Below are 16,166 nucleotides of genomic sequence, written 5' to 3'. Positions count from 1 at the left end.
CCTGCTCATGAGCGCGCTCTCTCTCTCTCTCTCTCTCTCAAGAATAAGTAAATATTTTTTTAAACTTTAAAAAAAAAGGAAAATCATCTTTAATTGAGAACAGTAAATATTTTTCATTATCTCTCATTGTGGTAAATATTTCCTGAATAGTTTAGAATGAATATGCTACAGCAAAAAAGAAATATATTAACGCAGAATTATAATTGCATATAAATTCAAAATAAAGAATTTGGCTCAGCATTTCTCAATTCCTGCAAAAATACTTTTAATGCTAATTTACTACCCTATACAACTATTTCTATGGTGTTCATGAGAAATGGAACCTATATTTGAACTAAGATTTACTTGACTACAAAATCTGGATACTTTCCATTCCTCCACATTGGCTGCCACTAGAATAAACTTTAAAATGAAGCTTTATTAAATAAAGTTGATTCTTTATCAAATATCTTAACTGCAATGAAAAACTTCATAGTCACCAATTTTTCCTTATAACATTTTGAGGATTAAGTAGATAACAGGTGACATCTGGAGTATTGCATGAGGTGTGGGAATTCTGCCTTAAATAGTCTTAAATACCTCATAAATATTATCAAGCTGAGTTGAAACTGATTTCTTAAACCCATTAGGACTTAGTTTCCATTGTTTTGCTTTTTGTAAAAATAAAAATCAAATGATGATAATAAATCACTTAGCGTGTATTATACAACTGAATGTATCTGTCAGTGTTATGAGAGGTCACGCTGTAAAATGATATGCGTTCAGGTTAAAATGGTAAAAATTTTTATTTATATAATAAGCTGAAGCTTACAAAGTATATTTTATGTTCAGTATTTTGTTTAATATAAATGTGTTTCTCTAAACTACAGACTTTGGGGGGAGGCACGGGTGGAGAGAGCACAAGCAGGGGAGGGGCAGAGAAAGAGGGGGACAGAAGATCCAGAAGTGGGCTCTGCCTTGACAGGCTGACAGCAGTGAGTCCAATGTGGGGCTGAATTCATGAACATCGAGATCATGACCTGAGCCAAAGTCAGCCACTCAACCAGCTTAGCCACCCAGGTGCCCCTAAACTGCAGACTTAATATGATTCTGAAATTACAACATTCCATGAAATATGTTTTAAAAATTACAGCACGTTATCAGTGATCACCTGATTTTTTTCACTTACATTTATTGAGCACCTACTATGTGCTTGCACTGTGTGAAGAACCTTATATAAACAATCTAAATAATTTCTCATATAACTCTTGAGGTAGGTTCTATTAATATCTCTGTTAATATGGTGACAACCATTACATTTTTCACCCAGTATCACATAGTTAATGGATAACAGAGCTAGATTTAAAGCCAGTTTGACTCTAGACCTGTTTTCATAGCCATTATGAGGGAAATGTCCCCAACTGTGCTCTACTATCACACGCAATAATTTTTTTCTCAATTCTTATTTGAGATTGGCTGTATGTTTATTTATTAATCTGAAAACGGAAAGTCCAGAGTGATATAGTGATAATATCAGGAGTGATATAGTGGCTCCTTCATGGCAGGGAACCAGGATGCTCTATTATGCTGTTCCATATCTTGATGTATGCCTCCCAGTCTGACATGAGCTCATGGTCTAAAAATTATTTGCTGGAGTTCCAACCATTATAAGCAGCAGGAAGAAAAAATAAAAAGTGTACATCCCTCCCTTTCAAGGAGGCCTCCTAGAAGAAACGCAGAAAATATGTGCTTACATTTCACTGGCCCAAACTATGTCAACAGGCACATGTAGATATAAAAGAGGGAAATGTAGCCTATTTCTGGGTACCAGGTTGTATTTCTCAGGAGAAAGGAGTCAACGTAAAAAGAAACGCCTCAGTTTTTTCCATAATCACCCTCTTGGGGAACTTTCTCCTCCTTTGATGTCCATGGTACCCTACCTTCCAGGTTCTCATTATACTTTATGGTAAGAGCACCTACTGTCTCCTCTAATTTTTGTTTTTCTCTCATCTTTCTTTCTCTCCCATCCTTTTCTTTTTCCCTTGGTAATGATCCATTCTCAAACCATGTATCTTCTTTGAGATTCATGTGTTTCAGGTGCCTGCTTAACATTTAAATATAAGTGATCCACCGTCACTTCAAATATTCTCAAATCTTAACTCATTTTTTTCTCTGGAATGCCAGATCATCCTCCTAATCTCTTTTCTGTTCAGAAGAGCAGTATCTTCCCATATATAAGCCTTAAACTACTTCTTAGACTACTTCTCTTCGTGCTCCCACATCCAAACAAGTGCCAGTTGTACTGTTTTCATCTCTGTGATCTTTCTGAAATCCACCCCTCACTGAATTCTCACTGTCATTTTGTTGATAGGCTCTCTTACTTATTTGTTGTATTCTAACATTTCAACTGGAATCCTTTTCTAATTTCTCTGTTGCAATTGATCCCACACATATAGTTAGATTAATCTTCCTAAGTACAATTTTGAGAATGTCACTCTCATGCTCAAAACTCTCCTATTGCTATGACGTAAGCTTGGCATTGGGTGTTTCAGACAAGCCAGTCTACTTTCAATTTCTCTATCTTCCAGTATCCCCCATTCATACAAGTTACATATTCAACAAACCTTGCCCTTTTCATCTCTGTGCTTCCATTCAGGACTTTATCCCTGCCTGGAAATGCCCTTCCTTCATTTCTTACTATGAATGGTAAACTCTAGAGAACATCACTTTTTAATTACAACATTTAGATAGCACATTTTTTCTTTTTTTTTTTTATTTATACCCAAGTTAGTTAACATATACTATAATAATAATTTCAGGAATAGAATTTAGTGATTCATCACTTACATATAACACCCAGTGCTCATCCCAACTTCTGTCCTCCTTAATGCCCCTCACCCTTTAGCCCTTCCACCTACCCAGCAACCCTCAGTTTGTTCTCTGTATTTAAGCGTCTCTTATGGTTTGTCTCCCTCTCTGTTTTTATATGATTTTTCCCTTGCCTTATGTTCATCTGTTTTGTATTTTAAATTACACATATGAGTGAAATAATATGATTTGTCTTTCTCTGACTTACTTTGTTTAGCATAATACATTGTAGTTCCATCCACATTGTTGCAAATGGCAATATTTTATCCTTTTTGATTGCCGAGTAATATTTCATTGTATGTGTGTATACATATACATATGCATATGTATATGTATATATATACCACGTCTTCTTTATCCATTCATCAGTTGATGGACATTTGGGCTCTTTCCATACTTTGGCTTTTGTCAATAGTGCTGCTATAAACATTGGGGTACATGTGCTCCTTCGAATCAGCGCTCCTGTATCCTTTAGATAAATACCTAGTAGTGTAATTGCTGGTTCATAGGGTAATTCTATTTTTTTTTTAATTTATATCCAAATTAGCATATAGTACAACAGTGATTTCAGGAGCAGATTCCTTAGTGCCCCTTACCCATTTAGCCCACCCCCTTCCCACAACCCCTCCAGTAACCCTCAGTTTGTTCTCCATATTTATGAGTCTCTTATGTTTTTGTCCCCTCCCTGTTTTTATATTATTTTTGCTTCCTTTCGCTTATGTTCATCTGTTCTGTGTCTTAAAGTCCTCATATGAGTGAAGTCGTATGATATTTGTCTTTCTCTGACTAAGTTCACTTAGCATAATACCCTCCAGTTCCATCCACGTAGTTGCAAATGGCAAGATTTCATTCTTTTTGATTGCTGAGTAATACTCCATTGTCTGTATATACCACATCTTCTTTATCCATTAATCCATCGATGGACATTTGGGCTCTTTCCATACTTTGGCTATTGTCTATAGCACCGCTATAAACATTGTGGTGCACGTGTCCCTTCGAAACAGCACACCTGTATCCCTTGGATAAATACCTAGTAATGCAATTGCTGGGTTATAGGGTAGTTCTATTTTTAGTTTTTTGAGGAACCTCCACACTGTTTTCCAGAGTGGCTGCACCAGCTTGCATTCCCATATTTTTAATTTTTTGAAGACCCTCCATACTGTTTTCTAGAGTGGCTGCACCAATTTGCATTCCCACAAGCAGTGCAAAAGAGATCCTCTTTCTCCTCATCCTCGCCAACATCTGTTGTTGCCTGAGTTGTTAATGTTAGCCATTCTGACAGGTGTGAGGTGGTATCTCATTGTGGGTTTGATTTGTGTTCCCCTGATGACGAGTGATGTTGAGCAGTTTTTCATGTGTCTGTTAGCCATCTGGATGTCTTCTTTGGAAAAGTGTCTATTCATGTCTTTTGCCCATTTCTTCACTGGATTATTTGCTTTTTGGGTGTTGAGTTTGATAAGTTCTTTATAGATTCTAGATACTAACCCTTTATCAGATATGTCATTTGCAAATATCTTCTCCCATTCCATCAGTTGTCTTTTAGTTTTGCTGATAGTTTCCTTCACTGTGCAGAAGCTTTTTATCTTAATGAGGTACCAATAGTTCATTTTTGCTTTTGTTTCCCTTCCCTCTGGAGACATGTCAAGTAAGAAGTTGCTGTGGCCCAGGTCAAAGAGGTCATTACCTGTTTTCTCCTCTAGGATTTTGATGGCTTCCTGTCTTACGTTTAGGCCTTTCATCCATTTTGAGTTTATTTTTGTATATGGTATAAGAAAGTGGTCCAGGTTCATTCTTCTGCATGTTGCTGTTCAGTTTTCCCAACACCATTTGCTGAAGAGACTGTCTTTATTCCATTGGATATTCTTTCCTGCTTTGTCAAAGATTAGTTGGCCATATGTTTGTAGGTCCATTTCTGGGTTCTCTGTTCTGTTCCACTGATCTATGTGTCTCTTTTGTGCCAGTACCTTAATGTCTTGATGATTACAGCTTTGTAATACACCTTGAAGTATGGAATTGTGACACTTCCAGCTTTGGTTTTCTTTCTCAAGATTGCTTTGGCTATTCGGGGTCATTTCTGGTTCCATACAAATTTTAGGATTGTTTGTTCTAGCTCTGTGAAGAATGCTTGTGTTATTTTGATAGGGATTGCAGTGAATATGTAGATTGCTTTGGGTAGTATTGACATTTTAACAATATTTGTTCTTCCAATCAATGAGCATGGAATGTTTTTCCGTTTCTTTGTGGCTTCTTCAATTTCTTTCACAAGCTTTCTGTAGTTTTCAGTATATAGATATTTCACCTCTTTGTTTAGTTTTATTCCTAGTTATTCTGTGGTTATTGGTGCAATTGTAAATGGAATTGAAATCTGAATTTTTTTCTCATGCTTCATTATTGATATATAGAAATGCAACCACTTTCTGTACATTGATTTTATATCCTGCGACTTTGCTGAATTCATGTCTCAGTTCTAAAAGTTTTTTGGTGGAGTCTTTTGGGTTTTCTATATGGAATATCATGTCGTCTGCGAAGAGTGAAAGTTTGACTTCCTCCTTGCTGATTTGGATGCCTTTTATTTCTCTGTGTTGTCTTAATGCTGGGGCTAGGACTTCCAACACTATGTTGAATAGCAATGGTGAAAATGCACATTCCTATTGTGTTCCTGACCTTAGGGGGAAAGCTCTCAGGTTTTCCCCATTGAGGATGATATTAGCAGTTGGTCTTTCATACATGATCTTTATGATCTTGAGGTATGATCCTTCTATCCCTACTTTCTTGAGGGTTTTTATCCACAAAGGATGTTGTATTTTGTCAAATACTTATTGTGATGTATCCCATTGATTGATATGCAGATATTGGACCAGCCCTGCATCCCAGGAATAAATCCCACTTGATCATGGTGAATAATTCTTTTAATGTATTGTTAGATCCAGTTTGCTAGTATCTTGTCGAGAATTTGCATCCATCTCTATCAGGGAAATTGGTCTATTGTTCTCTTAATTTTTATTGGGGTCTTTGTCTGGTTTTGTAATTAAGGTAAATGCTGGCCTCATAGAATGGGTTTGGAAGTTTTACTTCCATTTCTATCTTTTGGAACAGCTTCCAAAAAATAGGTCTCAACTCTTCTTTAAATATTTGGTAGAATTCTCCCTAGAAAACCATTGGCCCTGGACTCTTGTTTGTCAAGATTTTTGATTACTAATTCTGTTTCTGTATTGGTTATGGGTGTGTTCAAATTTTCTACTTCTTCCTGTTTCAGTTTTGGTAGTCTATATATTTCTAGGAATTTGTCCATTTCTTCCAGATTGCCCAATTTGTTGGCATATAATTGCTCATAACATTCTCTTATTATTGTTTGTTTTTCTGCAGTGTTGGTTGTGATATCTCCTCTTTCATTAGTGATTTTATTTATTTGGGTCCTTTCCTTTTTCTATTTGATCATACTGGCTGGGTAGATCAAATTTTGTTAATTCTTTCAAAGGGCCAGCTCTTGGTTTCATTGATCTGTTCTACTGTTTGTTTTTTTTTGGGGGGGGGGGGTTGTTTTTTGTTTTTTGTTTTTTTAATTTCAATAGCATTGATTTCTGCTGGTTTGGGATTTTATTTGCTGTTCTTTTTCCACCTTTTTAAGGTGTAAGGTTAAGTTGTGTATCTGAGACCTTTCCTCCTTCTTTAGGAAGGCCTGGATTGCTATATACTTCCCTCTTATGACCACGTTTGCTGCATCTCAGAGGTTTGGAGCTGTGGTGTTATCATTTTCATTGGCTGCCATGTACTTTTTAATTTCCCCTTTAACATTTTGGCTAACTCATTCATTCTTTAATAGGATGTTCTTTAGTCTCCAAGTATTCATGGTTTCTCTAAATGTTTTCTTGTGCTTATTTTGAGTTTCACAGCATTGTTGTCCGAAAATATGCACAGTATGATCTGGATCTTTTTGTACCTATTGAGGGCTGGTTTTCTTGTGATTAATTGACTTATATATTTGGGCGTTTCCACGTTGGGGGCATAAATATTTACAATTATTATATCCTTGTTGATTTTCTGCTTAGATGATCTGTACCCTTCTTCAACATCCTTTCCCTTTCTCTGTCCTCTTTCCGCAAAAACAACTCCCTACCCTCCATGGCTACATAACACATTTTAAAGAGTAAATTTTTAATATTTGTTCAACTTTTTAAAAAGGATAGTAAAATATAAAATGAAACACCAGCAAAGAAATATTGCTTTGATACTAGCTTAGTATTTTAAATTTAATGAGAACCAACATTTTTAAATGTTATGAAACAACAAAGGATTAAAGGCTACTCCTTGAGAAAAAGAATGGACCATGTTTATCATAAGTATTCATCTCCTAAAAGTTTTCACAGACAACCACATTTGCTGATAGTTTCTGTTGCTTTTTAAAAAGTATTATTTGGGGGGCGCCTGGGTGGCGCAGTCGGTTAAGCGTCCGACTTCAGCCAGGTCACGATCTCGCGGTCCGTGAGTTCGAGCCCCGCGTCGGGCTCTGGGCTGATGGCTCAGAGCCTGGAGCCTGTTTCCGATTCTGTGTCTCCCTCTCTCTCTGCCCCTCGCCCGTTCATGCTCTGTCTCTCTCTGTCCCAAAAATAAATAAACGTTGAAAAAAAAAAATTTTTTTTTAAAAAGTATTATTTGGGAGACCTGAGTGGCTCAGTAGGTTAAGCATCAGACTCTTGATTTCAGCCAGGTCACGATCATGGTTCATGAGATCAAGTCCCACGTCAGACTCTGCAGACAGTGCAGAGTTTGCTTGGGATTATTTCTCTCCCTCTCTCTCTGCTCTTCCCTGTTCTCTCTCTCTCTCTCTCTCAAAAATAAATAAACAAACAAATAAATAAATAAACAAACAAACAAATATTTTTTTTAAAAGCAGGCATAAATACCAGATGAAAATGATAGCTAAGTCTCATGTAACCTAAAAAATGATAATTCCAATATTACTTAAAATATTCCATATTATAGGTAAAGATAGAGCTTCTCATTTTACTTCATGAAACCAGTATAACTTTAATATCAAAAGGTGATCAAGATTCCACCAAAAAAAGAATAATATAGGTAATCTCTATAATATATATGTAAAAATTTTAGTGAAATAATAGCAAATGGGGCACCTGGGTGGATCAGTTGGTTAAGCGTCTGACTCTTGATATCAGCTCACATCATGATCTCACAGTTCATAAATTTGAGCCCAAGTCGGGCTCTGCACTTACAGTGCAAAATTATCAGCGAAATTAATATATGCTCATATCAATAGATGCAAAAAAGGCGTTTGACAAAATCAAAGGACAATTCCTAATAAAAATTCTTCATGTATTGGAAATTGAAGGATATTATTTTAATATAATAAAGAATACTTAAAAAAATTAGAAACAGAAAATATTAAATAGCAAAACACTAGAACTATTCCAATTGAAATTAAAAAACATGTTTCTATCAAAATCATTAATAATGAATACAATAAAACAAAGTAAATAATGTATTAAATTGGAAAATATAGGGGCGCCTGGGTGGCGCAATCGGTTAAGCGTCCGACTTCAGCCAGGTCACGATCTCGCGGTCTGTGAGTTCGAGCCCCGCGTCAGGCTCTGGGCTGATGGCTCAGAGCCTGGAGCCTGTTTCCGATTCTGTGTCTCCCTCTCTCTCTGCCCCTCCCCCGTTCATGCTCTGTCTCTCTCTGTCCCAAAAATAAATAAACGTTGAAAAAAAAAATTTAAATTGGAAAATATATTTTTGCCCTTGTTGTGATCAGATAACAAAATGACACAGGAAAGTGTATTAAAATTACCCTAGAATTAATAAGAGAAATAAGTAAAGTGACCGGGTTCAAGTTAAATATATAAAAACCAGTAATTTTTTAATCTATACTAATAAGTAACTAAAAAGGAAATTGTAAAAAAAATCATTTGCAATAATGAAAAAATTATATACATAGAATTATGTAATGGGAAACTCATAGAACCTAAATATGGAAGATGTAAACAATGGAAAGATACCAAAGTTAAATGGGAAGACAATATCATAAAAATATCAATTAGGCTATTGGCCTAAAAATAGACAAATAGATCAAAAGAACTAAAAAAAAATTCCAGAAATGTTTTCCAATATATGTAGCCATTTAATATAAGACAAATGTATTTTAAGTGAGAAACAAATGAACTCCTTAATAAATTCTGCTGACACAAATGACTACCCAATTTAAACGACAGTAGAATTTACCCCTATATTTCACATTTAAAAAATAGTTTCCAGTTGGAACAATATGGAGAAGATTTGAATGGCCCCTGTGCTAGGATGGCATAAAAATCCATGAAGCATTCCATATTTGGGGCCATTAAGGAGGGCACTAATTGTGATGAGCACTGGGTGTTATAGGTAAGTGACGAATCACTAAATACTACTGCTGAAACCAATACTATACTACACGCTATATGTTAACTAACTTGAATTTAAATACAATCTTAGAAGAAAAAAATAAAAATAATTTCCAGATTTTTTAAGATGTAAATGTAAAACATGGAACATTAAAATTCATGTGTAAAAATCTAGAAAATTATATGTATGGGCAAGGGAGATCTTAACCCCTAGAGACAAAAACTTAGAAAAAGATAGTCCTTATATGACAATATCAAAATTTAAAAGGAAATGCCTATCGGAATGAAGTGAAATACTACTTTTTTAGTCATCATAATGACAAAGGTTTAAAAGACCAATGAAACATTTTCTGGGAAGATGCAAGAAAATATAATTTCATAATGGATAAATGTGAACTATTGCTTTTTTGTAAAGCTATCTGTGAATATGCCATAGATATCCCATAAAACTTAAATACTATATCATAAAATGATATACATACATACTTTTATCCATATATTTAAACAAACTTTGTACTGTGTAAAAAGTAAACAACAGTAAAAAATGAAATACCTATTAATGAAGGGAATGACTGAATCATGTCACCATAAAATACTATGCAGACATTTTAAACATTGAATTAAAGTCATTGCAGTTAGTTGGCATGATTTCCATCAGGTATTGTTAAGAAGAACAAGATTCAGACAACTGTGAGACATCATTTTTCTAAAACCAAGAATTAACCCGCCCCCCAAAACCACTGTACATGTTAAACGTATATGTGCTTGCATATTTATGTATATGATTAAGCATGGAGTAAATATGAAAGGATGCATATTTGGACATTAATAGATTACCTAAGTTGGGGAGAAAATGTGGGCCAAGGAGGGGAAGAATAAGGAAGGAATAAATAATTATCACATTTATTCATTGTTTATAAAATAAGAGAAATGCTTCAGGATTATTTAATAAAATTTAATATGTGAAACTTTGGTTGAAAGAGACAAAACGGGGTGGGGGGAACAGGCAGAATTGTGAAATGTTTATATTGTTTTAATGCCATGAATGAGGTAAAGCAAGAACATGGTGAAAGGTAAATCAGGTCATATTTCCAGTAAAGGTTGCAACACACATGCATATACCATTTGGGCTCATTTGGGAAATATGTATCTTCCCACTTGATTCAAATGATACCTTGATGAGAAAAATCCAATGCCAAATGAGGTAAACAGTAATTGGAGGCAGAGCCATATGTGGTCTTATGAGGTCCATCATGGGGAAAGATGTGGAGAGGCAGTTGGAGAGGTTTTACCACAAAAATGTTGGGTCATGAAGGAAATTAAGTTATGTAAAACTGGGTTAAGTGAAGTTTGCATACTGAGGAGTTTCTCAGGAAGGGACAGATAACATGTTTCTATTACTAACTTTGTCCAAAATCAGTCTGCATAATAAATCACCTGCCTGAAAAGCAGTGGCAACTGCTTGCTCATTCTTCTGTTGTTACTCTGGAAATTGGGTTTGAGATCCAGACAGATGCTGCAACCTGATCCTTAGATTGCTTTCCCTGTCCTTATCATGGGTTACTCTGGGTTGGGTCCTCCTATAATGGATAGTTCCAGTTAACAATTTACTGATCATATGCTTTTAATGGTGAGAAAATAAGGCACACAAATAACAAATGCAATACTTTTGTTTAAAAAAGTGTGAGTAACATGGTAAGGTATTTAACTTTTTCTTCAAGAAAGTAAAATGAAGACAAAATGAAAAGTCTTTTAAACTGTGATGTGTGCTTTTTAAAGATTAGAAATCAGTAAATTTGACACTTCTCATCATTTAAATTCAGTACATTAAAAATGGAAACTACATGGTAGTGAGGTACAAATCTCATCTGGCTCAACTTATAAATTGTTGATAAAAAATTTAAGAATATATTTACGTGGAATTTTAAAAAGCCTGCTGTCTTGCATAATAGTCCCAAAGGAGCTTATTATAGTTTTAGAAGATTCTCCATTATTAGAATTCTGTTTCAGCATTGTACAGTGTTTTACTAAATATATGTATCTATATTCTTCTGTTATGTAGACCATATTAAATTGATTTGCAGTTCTCATTCATTAAGTCTTCTGACTAAAATCTCATACTCTAAAAATAATTACCTTGAATATTATCATCCTTAAAAAGGAAGGAAACCCTGTCACATGCTTATGACATGGATGAAACTTGAGGACATTATGCTAAGTGAAATAAGACAAATACTATATGATACCACTTATATGAGGTATCTGAAGTAGTCAAATTCATAGAAACAGAAAGAAGAATGGTGGCTGCCAGGAGCTGGTAAAGGAGGAAATGGGGAGTTGTTTAATGGATACAGAGATCCATTTGGAAAGATGAAAAAGCTCTGGAGATTTTTCACCTTGCACAACAACATGAATACACTTAATACTGAACAATAGTTCATTACTTAAACTACTTAACACTAAAAAATAGTTAAGATGGTAACTTTTATGTGTTTTTTTACCATGATTAAAAATAAAAAATAAGATTATGATCTTAAAATACACAAGTGTTTATGAAATTTCAAATGTGTTTGATGAAATATACTTTCTTCTCATGGTTGTAATATAAAGGATTTGTTGGTAACATGTCTTTACCTGGGTGAAGGAAAATTCTACTAAAGCCCAGTAAATAAGGTAACAAGTATTTATTAATTCCTTGTTATAAACAAGATATTGAGAGGTATACAACACATTTTTGTAGATACATAGATAGATGATATAGATATAGATATAAGTACAGTAGTTGGTGCAAATCCTAAAAACGTTAATAAGTGGCAATTCAAGATACAAAAATGTCAAGAAAATAATAGAAGTCACAAGAGGGTGCATGATCAGTAGTTAAGGGAAGGTTACTAGATAAGAGAAAGTTTTAGCCTAATTGAACTGGCTGAATAACTAACACAAGTGATATGCATATGTCCCACATATACAGTAGAGAGTTGAAGACATTTTTCCTAACATATTTGTGGTTAAAAGGAACTGATATTCATTATGTCACATTTTATACAACTATTTGATAAGGTATCTGAATTTATCTTTCTTTGCTTCCTCCTCTACTTTTTTTTTTTAGCATATGAAAATTAAGTCTCCAAAAGTAATCCAGTAATTCCAAACTCACACAAACCCAAACCTGGATAAATGTGACTCCAAAACTTTCTGTCAAATTAATTTCAGCTACTAGGACATTAAAATATAATCTTTCATTTTTCTGCCTTCTCTCTCACATTTCCCCCTGTTTATTCTAATATACCTCAGACACCTCTTTTCCCCTCTTATCAAAACACAAGCACACAAACCCACACACAACTCTGCTTACCCCAGTTCTTGGGATAGAGCCTGAGGTGGCAACATAATCAGATAGGAAAAGTAAAGGAGAGAAGAATCTTCAGGCCCCATTCTTGAAGGTCATCCCATTCGCCACCAACTACCAAGAATCTCATTATCTAGTGGTCTTTTAGTCATTCTTCTTATTCCTACTCTCCACTAATACGCACACTTCACAGAGAATGTTATAATAGGTGTGGTAAACATATATTAGGAAATCCTTGGAATGACCACACCAATTCCTACGTATTTGCTAGAATTCTTTCCTGTGCCTGGAGTACACTCTTCCAGTAACATGTGTCCTAACTTTATTTTCATTTTTGCACTCATTTTTATCTGTAATATGTAGGGGTTGGAAAATGATTTCTAGACTCATTTTTTAATCTGTAATATTTAAGATTCTGGAAACTGAAAATTTTTTTAAAAACAAGTTTTTTCAAAAAGGGCACTAGATGGCACAATTTTACCAATTTATGCTAATAAAGTCATTCATCCTCGTATTAATTCACAAATAAAATAATTTCATTTTATAAATAGTTACATGTAAATAATTTAATAGGAAACCTGTATAACAATAAAGATAAAAGTTCTTGACAATATAATATTTCCAATATACCATGTTTTATGGCCTTATTTATGAACATAGCAAGCAGAATTCTAGCATTGGATGAATAATTTAAGTAACCGAGAGAGAACAGCCATCTCTATAGTGAAATACACCAAAAACCTATGGATGTTTAACATTCATGTCTATCAAATGTACATTTTTATAGTATTACTAATGTATAATAAAACACTATAATATAGTAAAGTGGACTGATGATTCCACTGACTTTGAATGCTTAAAATCAGATGCTAGTGAATGTTTCTTACTTCACTGCTTGCCTTAAGCTCATTATATCCAGTTAGGAACCTTGTCTCCTCATGGTTAAAAATGAATAAATTCATCCAGTAACAATAGAAAATGACTAAGGTCTATTCAATTTAGTAGCCAGTTGACCTTTTATTTGCTAAAAGTACCATATTTAGAACAAAAGTCCCAGATCTATCTAATGTTTTCACTATCACTTCATTTTCTGGAATTATTTATATTTCACAAAGTTTATCAGTTCTTGAACTGTATCTTGACATACAGGACAGCACATCAGCCAAATAAACAGAATGTACACCTCACCTGGACAATCTCCCAACCCTGGCTCAGGTTCTTGGAGAAGTTTTGCCTAATTACCTAGTGTATACTTCTACCAGATGGTACAATCAACTGTGGTAAATCCTTATTTAAGAGACTAATAGGGAAATGTCTCTACTTTTGCCTAGTGAAAAAGTTCTCCTGTTTAGAGGAAAGTCATCATCATGGACAAAAGAAACAGCTTCTAGAGGATCACATATGAAAAGAGGAGTAGGGAAAATGACATCTACATTGTTAGCTACACAGGGCTACTCTAAATATTAACAGAGTAAATATAGCCAAATTGCCCTTACATTTCAACAAACCAGGCAAAGCAGTGTGGTGAATGGCCTGAGGGAGTAAGAGAACAAGAAGTTGGATAATTACTAGAAAGGGCTTCTTGAAGCAATACTGGAGATCCTTGAAAGTTAATGATTCCATGAATAGCTCATCAATGGTAATGCTAAGTGGACAATGATTTCTTATAGAAAGTTGTTCCCAGACATCAAAGATGACTTACCCTATAACCGCTGAACAAATATCAGCAGTATCTGCCAAATTCTACTACATGTTTTACATAAAGACATGAAAGAAATTCCAAATTCGAAACCATAACACTGTTGCCAACCATCAGCCCAACAAGTTAATCAGCTGTCTTTTTTTAAGATCGGTTACCATGATAGGATAGGAAAGATAGATTCTGTTCTTTTTGTTCTTAAATGCTAGGCTTCACTTCAAAAAGTCTTTTTTCTCTTCCCTTAAAATAATGTTAAACTGATATTGTAACCAATGTGTACTACCCACTGTGATAAATAAGGAGGAAAATAGAGTAATAACAGGATATACTGTTCTTCGTAAGAAATGTGTGTATGTATGTATATATATATATAGGGAGAGAGAGAGAGGGAGACTAGAGAGAATATATGAGCCCATTTCGCACCTCTCAAGAGAAGCATTATAATGTGAGTACATAGTGGACATTATTGTTTATTCCCCAACATGTTAATTCCACCACAGAAAACTATCTGAGTAAACTATGGTAATTCATTCCCTTTGACAATGATTAATTCAGAAAGGGTTTGTGACCCAACTATGGCTATTGTAGGCATAATTCTAAAATGAGTCCTTAAAGATTTCTCACCCTAATCCCTGAAGCCTATGAACATGGTGAGATGTCACTTTCATGCTTGTGTTCTCTTCTTTGGCACAGTCTTAAAGAGAAATTATCTGGGCAAGCTTAAAATCTAATCACACCAGCTCTAAAAAGCAGAGGGGTTTCTTCAGATGATAGCAAAAAAAGTCAGAGATGGGGCACCTGGTTGGCTCAGTTGGTTGACTGTCCGACTTTGGTTCAGGTCATGATCTCAAGTTCAAGCCCCACATCGGGCTCTGTGCTGACAGCTCAGAGCCTGGAGCCTGCTTTTAGATTCTATGTCCCCCTCTCTCTCTGCCCCTTCCCTGCTCGCTCTCTCTCTCTCTCTCAAAAATGAATAAACATTTAAAAATTTTTTAAAAAGAAAGAAATTCAAAACAATAGGATAGAAGAGAACCACTTGATGAGGAATGCAGACAGCCCCAAATTACTCAGATCCACCCCTTAGCTAATAGCCAGCAAGGAAATGAGGATGTTGGTCTTATTACCACAGGGAACTAGATTTTGTGAACAATCTGAATGAGCTTGGAAGTGAGTTTTTCCTCAACTCTTCCAGAAAGAAGCCCAGCATCCTCTACAAACTGGACATTAGCCTTGTGAGTTTCTAAACACAGAACCCAGTAGAGCCCACCCAGATTTCTATCCTATAGAACTATGAGATGACAAATGAATGTTGCTATAAGCTACTAAGTTTGTGGCCATTTGTTATGACAGCAATAACAAATTAATCCAGTGGCCAAAGAATTGTAAAATATAGTCTACTAGTGATTCTGAGGAAATTGTATTTCTACAAGAGAGCCACAGGACAAAATGGTGTCTCTTCTTTTTTTGAATGTTACTATGTCCAGACCTAATGGGCAGAACTAACTTGTGGATATATAGAATTATGTTGTTGAAATTCCTAAAACTAAATCACCCTTAAAATCACAGAATAAATGTACTTGATAATAACGTACAGGACATAAGCATATTAGAAAATAGAGTAAACCTATGTCTTCATGTTACTGAAGAGACTAACCTTGGAGCTGACCCTACTTCAGGAATAACAGATATGTGAGATAATCTTTTTGTTGTTTAAGCCAGTTGGAGGGAAGATTTCTGTTAGGGACAAAATATTTTAACTGATAAGACATTGATATAAAACTAGTATAGTTACATCTGGAGACCCAGTGTTAAGTAAAAGAACACTGAAATGAGTGACTTGAGATAACATATCCAGCTGTAGTTATGTATTTATTTAATT

The 16,166-nt window shown here is 34.9% G+C and overlaps 1 long non-coding RNA gene and 1 other non-coding gene across 2 annotated transcripts in view; both read left to right on the top strand.

Annotated features, from left to right (window-relative positions):
- The window catches only part of LOC121032164 (uncharacterized), a 30,838-nt gene that overhangs the window by 2,301 nt on the left and 12,371 nt on the right, over positions 1-16,166 (top strand). The gene's annotated exons all lie outside the window — the stretch shown is intronic.
- On the top strand, positions 9,090-9,194 carry LOC121040297 (U6 spliceosomal RNA). Its single transcript, XR_005795228.1, has one exon. It is a non-coding gene; the product is annotated as a U6 spliceosomal RNA (small nuclear RNA).

The sequence above is a fragment of the Herpailurus yagouaroundi genome, unplaced genomic scaffold (assembly GCF_014898765.1).
Source record: "Herpailurus yagouaroundi ecotype Mexico unplaced genomic scaffold, PumYag 28, whole genome shotgun sequence".
Lineage (NCBI taxonomy): Eukaryota > Metazoa > Chordata > Mammalia > Carnivora > Felidae > Herpailurus > Herpailurus yagouaroundi.
Note: the sequence above shows the minus strand (reverse complement) of the source record. Positions and strands in the feature narration are given on the sequence as shown.